The sequence below is a fragment of the Spermophilus citellus genome (genome assembly GCF_964194105.1).
Source record: "Spermophilus citellus genome assembly, chromosome: 5".
NCBI lineage: Eukaryota > Metazoa > Chordata > Mammalia > Rodentia > Sciuridae > Spermophilus > Spermophilus citellus.
Window position 1 is genome coordinate 158,723,245 of NC_138186.1, and position 18,341 is coordinate 158,741,585.

The 18,341-nt window shown below is 37.4% G+C and overlaps 1 protein-coding gene across 4 annotated transcripts in view; it reads left to right on the top strand.

Annotated features, from left to right (window-relative positions):
* PLEKHG1 (pleckstrin homology and RhoGEF domain containing G1) overlaps window positions 1-18,341 on the top strand; it is a 210,201-nt gene that overhangs the window by 44,343 nt on the left and 147,517 nt on the right. For 3 of the 4 annotated variants that reach the window (XM_081296328.1, XM_081296330.1, XM_081296329.1), the window contains exon 2: window positions 13,377-13,419. The gene's annotated coding sequence lies outside the window, so the exon portion shown is untranslated. Of the gene's footprint in view, window positions 1-13,376; window positions 13,439-18,341 lie in introns of all 4 variants that reach the window. The other variant, XM_081296331.1, reaches the window with a different exon arrangement.

The window sequence follows — 18,341 nt, forward strand, 5'->3', positions numbered from 1 at the left end:
CCATTTGTTTTGGAGATTTGGGGAGCTTAAGTTTTGGATGAGTCTTTAGCCATGTAAATTATATTATTTAAGTCCAATTTCTTTTTAGATACTTGTTTAGTCTGAGAACTTTCTCAGTTTTGTTCTTTCTATGAAGGGAATGTGAATATCTGTGGATATTTTTCTGGCTCTTAAAGAGGTAGTTTTTCATAGGCTATCTTCTTGGTTACCTTAGAATTTTTCTTTTCCAGCATCAAAAACATATAATTTGTTAATTTCTAGAATGTATTTGTTTTCCATCAAAACCCAGCTCTTGCTTGGATAACTGTATCTTGGAACAATTATTCATCTTCTGCTTCTTATGTTCACCCACTGTTTTTTTACTTTTTCCTTCCAACTCCCAAGTCTTCCACAAAAGCAATTCTGATTGCCCTTCTTCCACAGAAGGTTCTGGAACACCCCCTGGGCCGGGAGCACTCTGCCCTTTCTCTTAACACTCACTGACCCTCCCTTGATTTTTTCTTGTCACTGCCCCCTCTCTCTCTCCCGATAGAGAATGAAGGATAATAAAGGTGCCAAGAGGACAAGAACATGCCCAGGCACAGGAGACAGAGGACAGGAGCTCCGTTGACCAGGTGGCGATTTCCTTGTGCCGGAAGGGCTACTCGGTGACTGGGAACTTGCACTTCTGCCTCTTACCCAGAAATTTATTGGATTGAAACTTAATTTCTGAAATTATTTTGTGTTCCAAAGTTCTTCTAAATAAGAACTGGTTAGGAGATGACCAAAATAGAAGCCTATTAAAATTCTCTTTACATAGCAGGAAATAGAATTGTATAACCTGGATGCATTCCTAAAATTTCTTTGTGGTTTGGCTTTCGTAAACTACTACTTTACTTACAGCTTTAAAAATATATTTAGACTTAAGTTTAAAGAGTGAGAACCACATGTGTAAACATCATTGAATACCATTCTTTAAATGAATGGAGAATGTTATTTATATGCTTTCTTTGCTTCCGTGGAAAGCCTATTTCTTTTGAAAAGGCTTTAACTTATATTGTACTCACCGTAAAAGGCATTCTTTTAAGTGTACTTTAACTCAGCCACAAAATCCTCACAATTACTGGTGAGAACTTGGCCTAAATTTCTGAGTATGTTTTCAAATTGGTTATTTTAATTTAGATAGTCCAATGATAATACAGATGTCATTAGAGTACAGGAAAACTTAGTCCTTTTAGAGCTAGAAGGGACCCTGGAGGTTCTTGGTCAACTCTGTTTGAAGGATGATCTAAGGAAATGAGGTGCCCACTCCAGGTCAGACAGCTCAACCACAGCAGGCTGGCACTGGGCCCAAGGCTTCAGATTCCAGAACCAAAGTTCTTTCTGTAAGGCTGCCCATCTGGTCCACTTGCTGTCTGCTGACTGTGCCCTGGCCAGCACCCACCTATCCACCTGGCAACTACTGGGTGATGATACAGAAGATGATATTGACAAGACTTACTCTTTATTTTTTTCTATTCATGATCAACTTCTCAAAATGACTTAAATCTAATCTTCCCTACTCTTTCCAAATCTACTTTCTTGCCCATCACATTCAGAAGATAATCTTGTCTTTTACTTCACAGAGAAAATAGAAGTCACTCGAGAACTTACTGTCAAATCTGTTAATAACCACAGTCTTCTTGTAATAGCAGGTGATCCCACCTGCCCTGGGTAGTCTCTTCTGTCTTTTGGGGAACACTTTTGATCACTCCACCTTTGCCAATATTTTCAATCTTTTTACTCAAAACAAAGCAAACAAACAAACAAATGGTACTTCCATATCATTAGGACTCTCCCACTTAAACCTCCTTAGAATACTGTTCCTCTATAGCCCTTCCTAGTTTCCCCTCTTTCAGACATTGTCTGTGATACCTGGTGCTTCTCTCCCTGAAACATTTCTCCTTCAGCCCTCACAATTTCACAAAAGTGCTTTCACAGAAGTTAACAATGACCTCATGCCCCTAATTCCAGTGAACACATTTCACTCAGTTATTCACTGTTTTAATTAGCTTTTTTACTGCTGTGACCAAAAGACCGGACAAAAACAATTTTTGAGAAGGAAAAGTTTATTTTGGAGTTCACGTTTTTCAGAGGTCTCCATCCATAGATGACCAACTCCATTCTTGGGGCCTGAGATGAGGCAATGAGGCAGAGCATCATGGCGGAAAAGTATGGCGGAGGGAAGAAGCTCATATAATAATCAGGAAGCAGAGAGAGAGTCCACTTATCAGATATAAAATATATACCCCAAAGGCACACTCCCAGTGACCCACTTCTTCCAGCCATACCTTACCTGCCTTCATTTACCACTCAGTTAATCCCTATCAGAGGATTAATTCACTGACTATGTTAAGGCTGTCGTAACCCAGTCATTTTACCTCTACACCTTCCTGCATTGTCTCACCCAGAAGCTTTCAGGGGATACCACATATTAAGTATAACATTCATTTAGTGATTATTTGTTAACCACTGCCCTGTACTGGGCATTGGGCATGCTATGGCACACAAAGAAACAGGTGATCGTGTGTATGAGGAAACTGATGCTAATCACATACCTGGAGTTGTTGAGGATTTCAATTAAAACAAAAAAACACAATTCTAACTAATTTGATGGTAGTAGATTCTGTCCTTCCATTTCATAATGAAATTTGAGGCATTGTGTTCTTCTGGCCCAAGGAGAGTCCTGCCTATTTATCTGGGCTTAACTCTAGTATCACATGACCAAGTGCGTATGCTTTTATATATACACAAGTATCTGGGTGACACATGCTCATAACCAGAATCTGAAAAACTCTGCTTATGGAGTTAGAAATCACATAGAGGCTTTCTAAATAAAATTTACTCTAAAGTCAGTCAACCACATTTAATATAGTCTAAACCAGCAAGACAGATGCAAGAAAATTCCAATGGTTTGCCATGGAAGAAACTGAAAACATTCTGCAGGAAGGATGATCTGTGAAGTTCAGTCTCCCTGAGACGTTTTTGAGATGGTAATCACATTAACTTTTGAACCTTTTTAAGATCAGCAAAATAACTGTGTAAGCACACACTAGACATGCTAATGGAAAGTTTCATGAAAGTAAAAATAGTTGGCTCAAGTACGGATTGAAAATGACAAGGTTTCTTTGAATATGTCAGTTCTCACCCTCTTTTCCTCATGGGTTACATTATTCACTTTTAACATTTCCCCTTTTGGGAAGTAAAAACAGTCCCCAATCGCAAAACCAGAGATTTCCAGGAAGTACTGGTTGTCGAAATGCCGAGAAACATCTAGATGAATAAAATCACTGTTTGGTAGTCGCTGTAAAATGTTTCATGGGAAGCCAGTCCTCCGCACTCAGGTTTCCTATTTTCCCCCTGAACCTGAAAGTTCATTGAAATACCCTCAGGATGAATGTTAAATAAAAACTCTGTGATATATTTGATAGTATACTTTATGCACTTTAAAAAAAATTGATATGTCAAAACCTATTTTTCTTGACTGCTGTGGAAAGGTTAAAAAAAAAGTCTCATTGAAAGGAAATTACCTTTCCAAATATAACATTTGCAAATGATGGAATAGGTTTTTCCATATGTTGCCTGAATAAAAGTAGTGTTTTTACAGAAGCCTTATTTTAAAAAAATTCTGTTCTTCACCACTGAATAAGTAGGTGAATACAAATTCAGGTATTTAAAGCTTTTCCCCAACATAGGAAACCGGATCTCTTCTGCTTCTCTTACCAAATCTATTTTACTTATGAGACAGCCCAACTTTTAAAACCATAGCCAGGTGAACTCATTTTAAGGGAATTTCCTTACGTTCATTAACACTGCTCTTTTTCACTGTTTGGTCAACACGTTCTACACTGGTTGAAAATATTGATCTGGATTGAAAGAAGATCTTTAATTTATAAAAGGTAATGCTTATGAAATATTTCTAAGATAACTTCATTGGTTTCTGTGAATTCCTCCATTTTATTATGTATAGAATATAGATAGGCACAGAATCTTCTCCTTACTTATGGCTGCACTTGATCTTCAGAAAGCCTCGCTTTGCCTATCATATTCTCCACTAGTGTGCTACCTTATCCAAGATTTTAATATTAGAATTATATTATTTTTATGCTTTCAAAAGCTCACCCTGTGGCTACAGTTGCTCCTGACACTGTCTCTAGCTATATCCGCAATGGCTGACCCTGACCAGAGATTCCACATGGGTAAGGACTGAGTCTTTTTTGTGGCTAGATCCTTAGTACCGACACGGGTAACTCATTGGTGCTCAAATGTTGGGGTGCATTTTCTGAGCCACACAGGCCGCCTGAGTGATAATAAAATGGAGTTGGGAAAGTGCTGATAGCTGCATTAAGCCACCTGTAATTTAGTGCCTGTCTGGTCTGTTCACTGACGCGTACTCCTTCCAGAACCTGATGTCTGAGTCTGAGGCTCACTGTTTTTCTTTGTAACCCTGGTGCTACAAAAAGCACCTGTAAGTGGAAGTCATTCTCAGGAAGCATTCTCTACTCCACATTGTCCCCACTGTCACCTCCAGCACTGAAGAATAAAGGAAGATGGTGTTGGACTCTCCAGTTCTATTTAAGAGGACTTTTTTACTGTAAGTAAGAAAATAGAGGGACATACAGGGAATTTGAGGTAGGGGTCACCCATTGGGACACCAAATATTAAGTATCAGAATTAATAATCCTTGTCAAATAATTATTCCAACTGTTACTTTCTTTAAAAAAACTAAATAGGAAAGCCAGGCATGGTGGTGCACTCCTGTAATCCCAGACTGGGGAGGCTAAGGCAGGAGGTCTGCAAGTTTGAGGTCAGACTCTGTAACTCAGTGAGTTCCTGTTTCAAAATAAAAAAAGACTGGGGATGTAACTCAGTGGTAGAGCATCCTGGGTTCAATCTCTAGTACAAAAAAAAAATAATAATAATAATAATAAAAAAATAAATAAAAAAAAATAAAAATAAATAGGAAATGGCAAAATCTAAGGTTCAAACAATCAAAATCTGGTGAATGGAGTTCTCATCTGTCTGCTTGTGGTCTTCTTTTATAAAAGCTCACATCCAACTTGCCATAAAATCTAGCCCAGATTTAGGAAGTATTTAGTCTTAGCATAACCTATCCATGAAGAACTTTAATTAATCCTACCTGGTATGGTGTATGATCCTGTGGAAGCCAGAAATTGATACAAACTAGACACTGAACTTATCTTAAAAGCTCACTCATTTTATAAATTCTATTTATAAATAAGATACAGAGGCTTGATAAGACATGAAAACCTTGTATTTAATATCTGGATTAAGTGGGTAGAACCTTCATTTTGACAAATTATTCCTAATATATCTGTCAAAATACCACTGAAAAGGGCTGGGGATGTGGCTCAAGTGGTAGCGCGCTCGCTAGGTTTGATCCTCAGCACCACATACAAATAAAATAAAGATGTTGTGTCCACCGAAAACTAAAAAATAAATAAATAAATATTTAAAAAATTCTCTCTCTCTCTCTCTTAAAAAAAATACCACTGAAAACAATTGTGCATATTACAAACTGCTGGATGTATGTAGTTTTCTCATGAACACATGAATGGTATAATGTGAAATGTATTCCTTCAAGGCACTAGGCCTTGTTCACTTGGTAATTTGTCCCTGGCAGAGGGCCAGACACAGATATGGCATTTAGCACATAATTAAATCAAATTATGGATAAAACTAGTAGGTGTCCTGGTTAGGAAACTAAGAAATATTATCTATTGAAAGATTCCCTCTTTCCATAGTCTCCTCTTTCAAATTCAGGGGTGTGTGTGTGTGTGTGTTAAAGTAGTTCAGACCCACTAGGTTTCATTCAAAAGAAGAGTTAGCCAATTAGAGATATCAAAGTAGAAACTGAAATTGACTTGAATTTGCAAGAAAGTCTCTAGATCATGTCTTTGGAGGTCTCAATGAGAATAGAAATGTGTGTTTCAATGTAGTAGATCCTAAATATTTGTTGAGGATAAATAACCATTTCTAAAATATTTAAATAATCACCTGTGTGAACAAATTTCAAGTGATGGCCTGACATTCTTATAATAAAATATTGGACAATTTTATTTCTCCACTCCCTTCCCATCTTTGTTGATGATTTGCTATTGCAAGTTCTGTAGCTGATGGTTTTCATGCTTATATCTGAGCAATTATGTGTTCATATAGCCTCCCAGAATAGGGGATTGGTTCTAAGAAGGAACAAGTAAAATTCAAAATTATTCTTTGTACTCTTTTTCTTTCTGTAATTTTACTGCTTGTTTCTATTTTTTTAGATTAACAACAGCATTTGTAGAAAAAGCAAGATAACTTTTTACAAGATCCCTTCTCCAATAACAACAAAAATAAGGTCTCTAGAAGTATATATAGTGAGAGATCTGTGAGTCAGTAATATAGACAATTAAATAACTTTAATTTTATTGGAAGATATTTTTAAAGGTCTAAATAAATAGAGGGGGATAACCTGCTTTTAGGTAATCTCATTGTTATAAAGATGTCAATTCTCCTAAATATAGATCCAGTGAAATTCTAACAAATCCAACATGGTTTTGGTGGAACTTAGGATGATTCTAAAATTTATCCAGAAGAGCAAAGATCCATAAACAATAATAACAATAAAAATCCTGAAGAAGAAATAGAATGATTTAGCAGTGTTGATTTATATATAAAGCTATAGTAATTTGAGCCATATAATTTTGGCAATTGTGATAAGCAATTTGACAGAGGTCTTGATGTAGGTCCAAATTTATATAGAAATCTAATATGTGACAGAGCTGAATTGCAAATCAGTGGAAAGGATGAATTGATAAACAATGCTGGGGTTATCCTTCTGGAATAAAAACAAAAATGTGTACCTGCCTCAAAATTTGCAGTTCAGCTCTGTCACATATTTGTGTCCTTCAGATAGGAAAGAAATTCTTAAAGTAGACACAAAAGTCATTGAGCCACAAAGAGACATTGCATCATATTTAAAGGTTCCTATTTGTCAAGTCAGACTGTAGATGAATCATGACCCATAACAGACATATGGATTTATATGTTGAGGGACATATAAATAACTCCAATAATTCTTAAATAGAGACTCAATTAAAAAAATAGGTATTAATCAGCTTTTTGTCTCGGTGATCAAAATACCTGACCACAACTTGGAGGAGGAAAAATTTATGTAGGGCTCACCATTTTAGAGGTTCAGTGCAAGGTGGGCCTACTCCATTGCTTTGGGCCCAATATGAGAGAGAATATCATGGCAAAGAGTGGAAAGGAAAGGAAAAGCTGCATAGGAAAGCTGCTCCGCTCATGGTAGCCCAGAAGTGGGGGTGGGTTGGAGAAAGAGTGAACATGAAGAGCCAGGGACAGATATATTCCAAGGGCACGCCCCTGGTGACCTACTTCCTCCAGCCACGCCCCACCTGCCTACAGTTACCACCCAGTAGTCCATTCAGATTATCAATCCATCAAATAGATTAATCTACTGATTAGATTAAAGCTCTCATAATTTCACCTCTGAGCATCCCTGCATTGCCTAACAGGAGCTTTGGGGGGATACTTTGTATCCAAACCACAACAATAGGAAAAATACATGAACAAGTTTTTCACAGGGAGGGAAACATGAGTGGCCTGTACTACCCATTAACATAAAAATATGCCTAACCTCATTAGCAATTAAGAAAATGCAAATTTAAACCACTGTAATACTATCCACACCTCTAAGAATAGCTATAATTAAAATTTTAGTAGTATCAAGTCTTGGCCATAATGTGGAAGGGAAGAGTTCTTATATATTCTGGGTGGAGTATAAATTGGTATAATTACTCCTGAAAAACTTGATGTTACCAGTGAAGTTCAATTGTGTATGATGGACGATCCCAAAGTTTCTTCAGGTAAATACAATGTAGAATCTCACACATATGAACATAGGGGGTATGTGTGACATTGATTATGATGGGGGAAAAAAAAAAACTGAAAACGATCTAAAGGTCCAAATAGTAGAGCATATTCAGCCATTTGTCATGTGGTGATGGGGATTCTGTCTGAGGCAGAGGCAATTTTATCATAAAGCAAACATCATATATTTATTTACACAAAAAAGATGGCTGCGATGTTACTAGGCAATATAATTTCACGGGACCACCCCATATATATAGTTCATCTTGATCAAAATAGCACTACACAATGCACAACTGTAAAAATACTACAAATTATCCAATAAAATACTATCCATCAATGCAAACATATGAACTACACAGTTAGCAAAACAACATGGAAGATTTTCACAATATAGTATTGAATGGGAGAAAGCAAGTCACAGCGGTGTATTAGGAGCCTGTTTTATCAGTTCAGAAGCACACAAATTGGATCTGAATGAGGTTCCTCCATGGTGGCTCATTCTCAGGCCCCATGTGTCAGTAGCAGCTCTACCCTTTGAATCCTCTCTTGTTCACATGTAAGAAGAGCAGGAAAAGATCTGTTTCCTGTCTAATAAAATAACCCAAATTAGGTCTCACTGGGCCTAATTGGTCTGGTTTGGACCGTGTGCCTATCCATGAACCATTCATGGTAATTACAGGGGTGAAATATGATGAATGGTTTAGCCTCGTTAATGTGCTTCCAAGGTCTTGGGCTGGGAGTAGAGCAAGGGAGAGGAAAACGCTGGTCTGTGTGCCAGAAGGAGGGTAGATGGATGTTGGCCTTCTAAGGCAGCAGAGGATATTGTCCTAATATTATTAGTGGAAGCCAATTTGTATTCTGCTCACCAGCACTACTTGCTTGTGATCCCTGAATGAAATGATGCAGCTCAAAGATGGGCAGGTAGAAGCAAGAAAGGAATTTTTATGTTGTAGAAAATCCAAAGTCACAGGTTACCTACCTGCATTCCCAAAGGAGAAGGGATGGGTGTCAAGTGGCCCCCAAGATGGCAGGTGTGGATGGAAGGAATAATCTAATCCCTATGGAGATTCTTTGGGGATTTATTTGATCAAATTTTGTATCTCTCAAAAATACTCACTTAGTTTTTGTCTACTTGACCATCTGTATTACTGACTTAATACTTTCTAGAAACTTATGGAAGGAATGTTGATAGATTCCTTTGGGAGGGGCATTATTACAGTACACACTGATCAAAGGCCTGTCCTATCATTTCTGATAGATTCATATGGATTTCCACCCTCAGTTCATTTCTTTTATGAAGTTCATGTGTTTTACTCAGGAAAATAAAGAAAAGTCTTGTGCTTATGAGCAAATCTTTGGGCTCTTACATATCAACTAATTGACACTTTACAGAAAATGTTTATGCTTTGGGTCTTTGCACAGCCATTATTGCAAGTAGAGGTGTTATATTATTTCTTGTTAAAACCTTGCCCAACTGAGTTCATTAAGAACTAGTTCTATAGAGTCACATAATATTTTGCCCTACACATAAAAAATAAAGTTGGTCTCTTCTGTGGGTTATCTGGTTAACATTTATTCTGGGATAACTAGACTTGGTCTTGTAGTTATTGTCAAAACTTTTAGTCTCTCTCCTCACTCTGTTGTCTGAAATTAAAGGAGAGCTTATTTTAGACACTGTAGCTAAAAGGACATGGTGCTATATTGGACTTATGTCTCCTTTTTACAAAACCAATCCTGACATTTTATTTATTATTATACTCCAACTCACATTAGTTGCACTTCACTTATATAACTTACTTTAAACATTACCTCGCTTGTACACCAGACTATAAGCTCAGCATTGTTCTTTAGCCAAAAGCAATAAAATGTGACTTGTTTCACTGTGATTCAGAAAAGTGCAATCAGCATTTTCTTTGCACAAATAGAACATTGATGGCTATTTTATAACATTTTCCTAACCTTCAGAAGTGGAATGAAGTTTTATTTTGTTTTTACATCAAATTCTATTTGTGATGCCTGAGTGCACCACATTACTGGATTTTTCACTTAAAGCCAGATAATCAAATATTCTTAATGTGCTTTTTTCCCTAAAAATCCTTTATTGGATTTACAAAACAGCCCCTGAGGTTCTCGACTGTTCACCTATAAATGAGCATTGCTGATTATAGAATCTGTCTTGCTATTCTTATATTCCTATAATGACTCCAAATACCAGTTCATTGGTTTACCTCATATTGAATTTCCTGACTATATAGTGCTTTCCCTCTCTTTTGAAAAGTACATTTTTACTCTTCATCATTTCTCATTAGGAAGTAATAGTCTTAACCTAAATATTTTCTTTAGTGTCTTCTACAGTTTCTTCCCTGTGATTATATTTTTCTGAATATGATCAGATTAGTGAGTACGTATTGCTGCTCCTTGACAAAAAAACATTGCTTTTTACCTGCTGTGCTTCAAATCAACTTATAGAACTTTACCATTTCCAATAAATTTAAAAATATTTTTAATAATTATTTTAAGTATTTGTTATAGGTTTCCAGTGGTAATTTGCTCTATTCTTTGCCTTTTGCTGCATTACAGTGAGCATCTATCTTTTTAGGCTTTATTTTTCTGTGCTTTAGAGCATTTTAAAAATTTCATTGATGTATAAAAATTATACATATTTATAGAGTACAGTGTGATATTCAATTTGTGTGCACAATGCGTAATGATCAGACCAGGGTATTAGCATTTCCATCACCGCAGATGTTGGTCATTTCTTTGTGTTGGGGACATTCAAAATCCTCTCTACTAGCTATTTTGAAATGTGCAGTTAATTGGTGTCAGCCATAGTTACCCCACTCTGCTGCAGAACATTAAAATTATTCCTCCTATTGAACTTCACCCTGTACCTATTAGCTCTCCTTCCCTATCCTGCTTCCCTGCCTCTGGGAACCACTATCCCACTGTCTACTTCCTGAGACCAACTCTTTAGCTTCCACATATTACTGAGAACATGAGCTGTTTCTTTGTGTTTGTTTCTGTATCTCTTATTTTATTTCTGACTTTTTATTAAAAATGATGCAATGGTGCCTGCCTGTAATCCCAATGGCTCTGGAGGCTGAGGCAGGAGGATCATAAATTAAAGCCAGCCTCAGCAATTTAGTGAGGCCCTAAGCAACTCAGCAAGACCCTATCTCTAAAATATTTTTAAAAGGACTGGGGATGTGGCTTAGTGGTTAAGCCCCTCTGTGTTCAATCCCTGGTACCAAAAATAACAACAACAAAAAGATTAAAAGATGGATGTTGATTTTAGATCTTTTTAAAATCATGGTATATCATTCTTTTCTTTTTATATGCCATTTTAACATCCCTGAAGATATAAGAGGGCTGGGGACTCAGTGGCAGTGTGCTTGCCTAGCATTTTGAAAAGTACATTTTTACTCTTCATCGTTTCTCATGAGGAAGTAATAGGCCTAACCTAAATATTTTCTTAAGTGTCTCCTACATAGATTCTTCACTGTGTGTGACTTCCCAGGTCCAATCCCCAACACCAAAAAAAAAAAAAAAAAAAAAAAGACACGAGCATGTGTAAGTCTCCTATGATGTATTGATAGGATATAATAGTTCTACTTACATATTTATAGAATACTATAGAATAAACCCTCTTTATAATGATGTGCCATATACTAGAAACTGGGTTTTCCATATACCTATTTAGGATTCTTACATCTTATCTAAATCAAACAGGATCTTACTTATCTTTGTACCTTATCAGTTTGGTTATCAGGCTTCTGTTAACTTCATCAAACAAACTAGATAGCCTCATTTTTTTCTGTATCCTAACTGCTTTATATATTTCAGGAATTATTTAATTCTTGAAGTAAACCATATGTATGTTTTTTAGCTTTTATGTTTTTAGTTCAGTTTTGATAATTAAATGTCAACTTAGAAACTTTCCACTGAGAAGTTTAAATTTATTTGCAAGAATATCTTTATAGAGCACTCTTAGTTTTTCCTTCTGTTTTATTTCTTTTTTTTTTTAATTTTTATTAGTTGTTGATGAACTTTTGTTTATTTGTATGTGGTGCTGAGAATAGAACCCAGTGCCTCACACATGCTAGGCGAACACCTTACCATTAAGCCACAACCCCAGCCCTGTTTCATTTCTGTGATATATTCTTTGAATAATTCTAGTTTCATATTAGATTTTAAGACTAGATTTTTAAGAAACCTGTTTATGAGATATTTCAATTTTCAGTGAACCAACTTTTGTTGTTTAAATATCTAAATATGCTTACCTGTTTTTCTGTGTATTTCTGCCTTTCTAATATATTTATTGTTGTTTTCTAACCTAACAGAATTTAAATATTTAGTTCATTTCTTTGTTCTCTCTTAAAATTAAAAAAAATCAATTACTGATATCATAAATCAAACAGCTTTGTTTTTAGTCCCCATATGCAAATAAAATTAGTTCATTTTTACTATCCGTCCTCCTTGATTCTTTCATTGTTAATAACATAAGCTAGGATTTCGGACTTCAGTGGGGCTAGATATTATAGTAATATATTATTAGATATTTATTTGATATGTTTTCAAAAATGTTGAAAGTCCTACTCCCTCTACTACTTTTATAATAATAACTGCTTTTAGTGCTATTCTGTAGCTACTTTTTCACTCTGAAGTTTTAATTTTGATTCATCCTTCAGTCAACTCGAATATTTTGGAGACATTTTATGAAGAGACACAACTGATAAGTTTCTGGGCACATTTGTTTTTCTTTTTAAACTCTGCCATCATTGGAGTATCTGTGGTTCCTTCTTTTGGAACATAGTGAACAGAAAAACTGTGCCCTGCCCCCCCCCCCAGTCCTACCAGTTGTGTGTGTCACCCTATGGACTCCACCCTCCAACCACCTTGCAAAAAGATGTAACCTGGGAGGAATTATGGCACAGAGTCCATGAAGAGCTGTCGGGAGAGGGCCGTGGCCTTAGAAAGCTGTTCCCACACTGTGGAGGACTTGTGTTGGGGAGGGAAGGAGGGAGGCCGAGGATGAGGCTGATAGAAATCGTCCCTCTTCTTCCAGCCTCACAGCCTGGGGTTCATCTCTTCACTAGGGAGACTTCTGCCTGATTTATGGGATGTGGTTGAGCCCTTTGTTTTCAGAGGTGTTCAAAGTTCAAGCCTTTTGAATCTTCTAGGAATTTAAAGGGAAAATCAAAGATGGTTGGATGCCAGGCATTTTCTAATACCACAAGCATAAGTCTTTTTGGTTTTCGCTTAATTTCTTATGATTCTTGCTAAAATTCTATTATAGAATACATGTGGTTTTTTCCTGGGATAATTCTGCCCTTTTACAGCTAATCTTTATTTTTCCACTCAAAATTAGCCCTAATGTTTTATCCATATCCTATTAAAATAATTCTGAAAAGCAACATTTAAATAAAAAATCATTTATTTTTTTTGTGTTTCTACTACAGGTGAAGAGTATTGTGAAGAGCTCAGCGTGAAGACATTGAAAAGGTGAGGTTCAAATACAAAAGTGAGTCATTTGCACTTTTTTCGATGCTTGACAATGAAACTTGTTAAAAAGGTAATATGTTATAATTAAGGTTTATTTGGTATTATAGAAGTATACCCTTTAGGTCAACATTTCCTGTTTGCAGGTTTTTGTTGTTGTTTTCCAAATAGGAAAAAACAAATTTTGAATAGTTTTCAACCATTTTGCAAGACAGAATAACAAACATTGTTGCCGAAGGATGGAAAGAGAAAGAAAATGCTTACTTGGAAATCACAGGCACAAGTTTCAGCATGGCTGGGGAGAGTCCCCCTAGGGTGGCTCTGGTGGCCAGCCAAAAGGTAATAAGTTAGTGTTTCTTGTGGATGACATTTAAATGCTTTTCTTTGTCCAGGAAAGTTCTGTCTGTCCTTTTTAACTTCTTTTTCTTCATGATTTAAAATCTCATTCTGGTTTTGTGGTATGGGGCTCAAAACCCCACAAAGAATGATAAAAGGAAAGGCAGGAAGGGGATCTATCTTTTTTTGTTTGGTCACGGCAATTATTTTACTCCATTTCTTTCCTAAGTGTGCTAAAGTGTCATACTCAGACCACATTGTAAGCTATTTGTCCAGACCCCAAATGGCAAAGTAACATCGCTCGATCAATCGCGTATCAAATGCTGTGGTAGGAATACAGGAGGAGGCTCAGTCTGGTGAGCATAGTGTTATTACTTCTTACTGAAAAAAAAGCAGCTTATGTTTCAATTTCTTTTTTCAGTACTGGGGGTTGAACCCAGGAGCCCTTTACCGTTGAGCGACATCTTCAGTCCTTCTGAAATTTTTGTTTTGAGAAAGGGTCTCACTAAGTTGCCCATACTATCCTCCAGCTTGCCATCTTCCTACCCCAGCCTCCCCAAGTCAAAGGGATTGCAGGGATGTGCCACCTTGCCCAGCCTTTTTATTCTTTAAAAAATAAAAACAAAAGGAAAAAACTAATTGCAACAATCGGCTTAACTTATAAAATGATTGTGTTCCATTGAAGTCATAACCATTGGATACGCTGAATTAATCTTGAAGCACTCAAAGTTATTATAAAGACAAATCGGATTTTAATGGGGTTATGATTGCTCGGCTTATGTCAGAGTTCATCAGTGTTTTGTTAACTGGTAAAACAATGGTTTTCCTCCTGCAGTTCTTAATTACAGGCAGGAAAGTCCCATAAGTTCTCTGGCTTAATTTGTGTCTAGAATGCTGAGTACCTTAAAAAGCAAGAGTTTGTGATCAAGAGCTGACTTATCCATGAGACACGGTGCTCAGGGATCATGATACTTGTAGTGGCCTGTGAAGACGTTCTAATTTTAATTACTTTTAAAAGTGAAAGAAAAATGAATATAATAATGGAAATATAATATTGAACCTAGCCTAGGCTGGGCCACATGTGTCTTCATATCACTGCAGTTGTAAAATGTAATTTTTAGTAGGTTTTTTTTTTTTTTTTAATGGAGGAAGGAGGCCACAAAGGTCAAAGCCCACAGAAGTTGTGATGTGACTTCCCCCTACCCCGCCCCCGTGCCATACTCATGTGTGAGCCAGTCATCTTCATGCCTTGGTTTGATTTAAGAAAAGTAGGCTTTTTAAAAAAATGATTATTTTTCTGCAGGTGCTCCCCTAGAGACATGTGGTTATATCTATGAGGAAAAAAGGAAATAACACATTATTAGATTAGAGAGCTGTGATTATTTATTTGGTTTTCCTAAAATCAGTTTTCCCTCTAGACACCCATGGGTATTCCGTTTGCTTTACAATATGTCACAGAACATAAGGGAAAGAGAAGCAAAACTGGACTTGTGTTCTTTGGTTCCATCTGGCCAAGTGTTGCCCAAAGGGTGTGAGTTCCACAGGGGCAGCAGCCACTCCTGGCTACTGAGAGAGCACAGAACTGGAGTTCTTCCGAAGTTGTTGATCTATTTTACTGAGTGTAAACATTTTCCATGACTGTGACTCATCTGGTTTTGTTGGTCTTCGAAGCCATGATCTAGTTTTGCAGAAAATATTTTCGTTAAGTCTTCAATGTCAATGACTCTATAAATTGTCCGGAGAATATCTTCTGAAAGTCATTTTTTTATTTAAGCAAGCACGTTGCCTATCTGAATAACTTATTTTTTTTCAAATGTAAACTCCTCAAGGCCCAGGACCTTTGTCTGGTTTGTTTGGTGCTATAGACTTTCGGGATAGACAGATTTATAGGAGAAGTTCAAGAGTTTGCTGGAGGAATGAACTAATTTTCTCCTTCAGAAAAAGTCAGGTGTTTCTCTGAATGCCCCAATATTGTCTTCAGTGTGTAAGCAGACTCCTGAGTGTTTTGTTCTCAGGTGGCGAGTGTCTTAACATGTATGCAAAAGTTAATATTGTACCCAGTAGAACAAGAACCTCTCTGCCAGTCACTCACAAGCTATGGGTCAGAGCTGTCCTCTCTAGGGTAGCAAGCCAGCTTATGCTGTATCACAAAGCCAGTGGTGCCACTTAACCAAACCAAGCTAGGAAAGCAAGAAAATTCTAGAGAGAAGTATGCCTCATTCTAGCAATTGAGAGGAAATCAACAGAAAGAATCAATTGACCTTAATTAGTACCACCAGATCAGATGTTCTAAGTTACAGAAACTTCTGAAAAATCAGGGAGTATAGGACTATTTTACAGTATTTGTTCACCTCAGGGGAATTGGAAATGTATTACTTTTCTGTTGGTACAATGTGTGTGTGTGTGTGTGTGTGTGTGTGTGTGTTTTCAGCTTCAAGACTATATACATTTTTTAGTACCATACACAAAAAAAGACAACAGACATATTTTCTTTCTGAAAAATATCCTCCCTGAATTTTATTCTGTCTTCCACTCAGGGTTTTCCCTACCCTGGTTCTTTAATGATAGAGGGTCAGGCAGAGCTGCTGGTGAGAGCACATGGTGAATGGCTGAACAGAGATGCCAGTTAAGTGCCAAGGTACCTACGGGCACTGAGGTGCCCAGTGTGTCTGGTCACTACTTTTTTTGCCGGCATTTAGTGAGCCCCTTACACTCCTAAGTTGAGTAAGGAGATGGAGGGTGCTTTTTAGTAAAGATGCCAAAGATTGGGTGCTTTCTACCTTAGGTTTTACCATTACTCAGCACGTTATGCTCCATGATCCACGGTGCCTATGGCTGTGCCATTAGGTCAGGCTCTCCTCCCAGGGGTAAGCATCACTCTCTTCTGTCCATGTGTGAGGTACTTGTACTGTCCTTTGTAGCAGGAGGACCACTCACTGAGACCTCCCCATATCAGTAGATGCCCTAGTGGCTCCTTAGAAGTATATTGTCTTACAGCTACAGGCTTTAGGGGATGGGAATAGAGGGGCTTTTTACCTCTGGAACTTTATAAGCAATATGGTAAGACATGCTTGGGAAGGAGTTGACACTATACATCTCTTTATGGGTCTTATAGGTGACCTTGTTGCTGGGTGCTGGGGAGGCAGGAAGCATCTTACTCAGGGCTGATAGATTTGTCGGAAGGCAGCTAATAGAGGACTCATCAGTGGCTACAGCATTGATGACTCACATTGTGGATAAGTAACATGTCTTATTGAGCTAGACATTGCTAATTATACAACCATCAGCGGAATTCTTGGCAGAGTGCCCTAGGACAGGGACTTAAGTGCAGTGTGTAATCTTTACAAAGTCATGGAAGTACTTTTCTTTGGTGGCTTCCATTCCAGAATCCCCTGAGTATCTCTTGATGTGGTGGTGTCATGAAAATGATTTTTAAGAAATATATAAAGACTAAAACATGTTACTCAAAATATATTAACTCAATATAATGGTCCCAACAATACTGCCACAACAATACATCATTGAGGAAAATGAGTAGATTTGAATCCATCTAAGCATCGGGCATCTCTTTTCTAAAACAAATCTTCAGAAGTGTGCATACCTTATGCTGAGTTAGAGACTAGAGACACTTTTTAGTGGCAGGGGGCAAGATCTCCTTTTTGTAGACCCTTCAGTTATAGTAAAGGGTGGGGGGAATCTCTAAATATTCATGAGTGAAAAAGGATATAAATTCAAAAAGAAATTTAGCACTTTGGGTTTTGGACTTTCCTGGAAAAATTACCATTTTTTTTTTTTTGCCCCTTCTCCCTTTTGGAATGGGAATGTCTATTCTGTGCTTTGGAAAGGGGAATATCTATTCTATATCTGTCCCACCGTTGAATTTTGGAAGTAGCTATTATAAATATAAAAAGAAAATACCTGCTTTCTCATGAAGGGACATCCTTTGGGATGAGGGACTAGCTTCTGGTCCTGTCTTTGCCATTGAAAATTAGGAATTTTGGTTTTAGATCCTGTTGAAGATAAAGAGGGGGATAGAGGCTTTGAGGTCAAATAATTCTGGAATTTAGGCAAAGGTGATCCCTGTTTCTGCAGTCTGTACCATGCTGCCCTGAACTGCAAGTGTTTAACAGGAAGGTATGATAAGTAGTGTTTTCAAACTTTGTTAAGCTCAGAATACCTCCATCTGTACCCCTCCACACCCCACGCTGCCGTCTAGCTTTTTAACCTGTTCCTATGTTGTTCCTTGAAAGCTATTTTGCTAAATGCAGATTTAAGATTTAAGGTCAAGCATGAGAAAGAGAAGTGGTACAGACACAGAAAAGGGCTATAGAAAGAAAGGTAGATAAATCGAAGCAATGATTGTGACTTGTCCCTGTTGGAGGAACCAGGACTTTGGAGGACAAAGCTCTTCTCAGTAGCTCCATGTACTCTCTGGATCACCAGCACCAAAGTTGATCTCTGTGCTTGCTGGTTGGGAAGTCTGTCTCCTTTTGCTCTTCCCTCAGGCTGAACTCAGTGCTCCAGGTGTGAAACACGTGGTTCATCTTGAAGCATTCAGCTAAGTCGCTGGCTTCAGGATCGGGGAAGGA